Source organism: Hypomesus nipponensis, chromosome 20 (assembly GCF_054491055.1).
Source record: "Hypomesus nipponensis isolate SF chromosome 20, ASM5449105v1, whole genome shotgun sequence".
In the NCBI taxonomy this organism is placed as follows: Eukaryota; Metazoa; Chordata; class Actinopteri; order Osmeriformes; family Osmeridae; genus Hypomesus; species Hypomesus nipponensis.
The window spans coordinates 1,842,501-1,845,000 of NC_140380.1; the positions used below are offsets into that span (position 1 = coordinate 1,842,501).

The window sequence follows — 2,500 nt, forward strand, 5'->3', positions numbered from 1 at the left end:
CATTCACTTAGAAACTGAAATCTTGCAATATGCACAAGTAGTCCTTCATGAAAGGGGCTGGAAGCTGTTTTCATTTTGACACGAGAGGGAGAGAGAGAGAGAGAGACCACCTTGCATTGTCAATTGCTAAATCTGTATATGGATAAGTAGCCTATGGTTGTCAACTTATTTCGTACGGCCATACCAGCCTGGCAACGCCCGATCTCGTCTGATCTCGGAAGCTAAGCAGGGTTGGGCCTGGTTAGTACTTGGATGGGAGACCGCCTGGGAATACCAGGTGCTGTATGCTCTTTTGCTCATTCACTTAGAAACTGAAATCTTGCAATATGCACAAGTAGTCCTTCATGAAAGGGGCTGGAAGCTGTTTTCATTTTGACACGAGAGAGAGAGAGAGAGAGAGAGAGAGAGAGAGAGAGAGAGAGAGAGAGAGAGAGAGAGAGAGAGAGAGAGAGAGAGAGAGAGAGAGAGAGACTACCTTGCATTGTCAATTGCTAAATCTGTATATGGATAAGTAGCCTATGGTTGTCAACTTATTTCGTACGGCCATACCAGCCTGGCAACGCCCGATCTCGTCTGATCTCGGAAGCTAAGCAGGGTCGGGCCTGGTTAGTACTTGGATGGGAGACCGCCTGGGAATACCAGGTGCTGTATGCTCTTTTGCTCATTCACTTAGAAACTGAAATCTTGCAATATGCACAAGTAGTCCTTCATGAAAGGGGCTGGAAGCTGTTTTCATTTTGACACGAGAGGGAGAGAGAGAGAGAGAGACCACCTTGCATTGTCAATTGCTAAATCTGTATATGGATAAGTAGCCTATGGTTGTCAACTTATTTCGTACGGCCATACCAGCCTGGCAACGCCCGATCTCGTCTGATCTCGGAAGCTAAGCAGGGTTGGGCCTGGTTAGTACTTGGATGGGAGACCGCCTGGGAATACCAGGTGCTGTATGCTCTTTTGCTCATTCACTTAGAAACTGAAATCTTGCAATATGCACAAGTAGTCCTTCATGAAAGGGGCTGGAAGCTGTTTTCATTTTGACACGAGAGGGAGAGAGAGAGAGAGAGACCACCTTGCATTGTCAATTGCTAAATCTGTATATGGATAAGTAGCCTATGGTTGTCAACTTATTTTGTACGGCTATACCAGCCTGGCAACGCCTGATCTCGGAAGCTAAGCAGGGTCGGGCCTGGTTAGTACTTGGATGGGAGACCGCCTGGGAATACCAGGTGCTGTATGCTCTTTTGTTCATTCACTTAGAAACTGAAATCTTGCAATATGCACAAGTAGTCCTTCATGAAAGGGGCTGGAAGCTGTTTTCATTTTGACACGAGAGAGAGAGAGAGAGAGAGAGAGAGAGAGACTACCTTGCATTGTCAATTGCTAAATCTGTATATGGATAAGTAGCCTATGGTTGTCAACTTATTTCGTACGGCCATACCAGCCTGGCAATGCCCGATCTCGTCTGATCTCGGAAGCTAAGCAGGGTCGGGCCTGGTTAGTACTTGGATGGGAGACCGCCTGGGAATACCAGGTGCTGTATGCTCTTTTGCTCATTCACTTAGAAACTGAAATCTTGCAATATGCACAAGTAGTCCTTCATGAAAGGGGCTGGAAGCTGTTTTCATTTTGACACGAGAGAGAGAGAGAGAGAGAGAGACCACCTTGCATTGTCAATTGCTAAATCTGTATATGGATAAGTAGCCTATGGTTGTCAACTTATTTCGTACGGCCATACCAGCCTGGCAACGCCCGATCTCGTCTGATCTCGGAAGCTAAGCAGGGTCGGGCCTGGTTAGTACTTGGATGGGAGACCGCCTGGGAATACCAGGTGCTGTATGCTCTTTTGCTCATTCACTTAGAAACTGAAATCTTGCAATATGCACAAGTAGTCCTTCATGAAAGGGGCTGGAAGCTGTTTTCATTTTGACACGAGAGAGAGAGAGAGAGAGACCACTTTGCATTGTCAATTGCTAAATCTGTATATGGATAAGTAGCCTATGGTTGTCAACTTATTTTGTACGGCTATACCAGCCTGGCAACGACCGATCTCGTCTGATCTCGGAAGCTAAGCATGGTCGGGCCTGGTTAGTACTTGGATGGGAGACCGCCTGGGAATACCAGGTGCTGTATGCTCTTTTGCTCATTCACTTAGAAACTGAAATCTTGCAATATGCACAAGTAGTCCTTCATGAAAGGGGCTGGAAGCTGTTTTCATTTTGACACGAGAGAGAGAGAGAGAGAGAGAGAGAGAGACTACCTTGCATTGTCAATTGCTAAATCTGTATATGGATAAGTAGCCTATGGTTGTCAACTTATTTCGTACGGCCATACCAGCCTGGCAACGCCCGATCTCGTCTGATCTCGGAAGCTAAGCAGGGTCGGGCCTGGTTAGTACTTGGATGGGAGACCGCCTGGGAATACCAGGTGCTGTATGCTCTTTTGCTCATTCACTTAGAAACTGAAATCTTGCAATATGCACAAGTAGTCCTTCATGAAAGGG

At 46.5% G+C, this 2,500-nt stretch overlaps 6 non-coding genes and 2 pseudogenes across 6 annotated transcripts; all 8 read left to right on the forward strand.

Annotated features, from left to right (window-relative positions):
* Positions 1-170: 170 nt before the first annotated feature.
* Positions 171-289, forward strand: LOC146244222 (5S ribosomal RNA). The gene has a single exon (XR_014739349.1). It is a non-coding gene; the product is annotated as a 5S ribosomal RNA (ribosomal RNA).
* Positions 290-535: 246 nt separating this feature from the next.
* On the forward strand, positions 536-654 carry LOC146244223 (5S ribosomal RNA). Its single transcript, XR_014738191.1, has one exon. It is a non-coding gene; the product is annotated as a 5S ribosomal RNA (ribosomal RNA).
* A 178-nt stretch (positions 655-832) lies between these two features.
* Positions 833-951, forward strand: LOC146244224 (5S ribosomal RNA). Its single transcript, XR_014739361.1, has one exon. It is a non-coding gene; the product is annotated as a 5S ribosomal RNA (ribosomal RNA).
* A 178-nt stretch (positions 952-1,129) lies between these two features.
* Positions 1,130-1,238, forward strand: LOC146244225 (5S ribosomal RNA; annotated as a pseudogene).
* A 186-nt stretch (positions 1,239-1,424) lies between these two features.
* On the forward strand, positions 1,425-1,543 carry LOC146244226 (5S ribosomal RNA). The gene has a single exon (XR_014739920.1). It is a non-coding gene; the product is annotated as a 5S ribosomal RNA (ribosomal RNA).
* Positions 1,544-1,721: 178 nt separating this feature from the next.
* On the forward strand, positions 1,722-1,840 carry LOC146244227 (5S ribosomal RNA). The gene has a single exon (XR_014738192.1). It is a non-coding gene; the product is annotated as a 5S ribosomal RNA (ribosomal RNA).
* A 174-nt stretch (positions 1,841-2,014) lies between these two features.
* Positions 2,015-2,133, forward strand: LOC146244228 (5S ribosomal RNA; annotated as a pseudogene).
* Positions 2,134-2,317: 184 nt separating this feature from the next.
* LOC146244229 (5S ribosomal RNA) lies at positions 2,318-2,436 on the forward strand. The gene has a single exon (XR_014738193.1). It is a non-coding gene; the product is annotated as a 5S ribosomal RNA (ribosomal RNA).
* Positions 2,437-2,500: the final 64 nt, after the last annotated feature.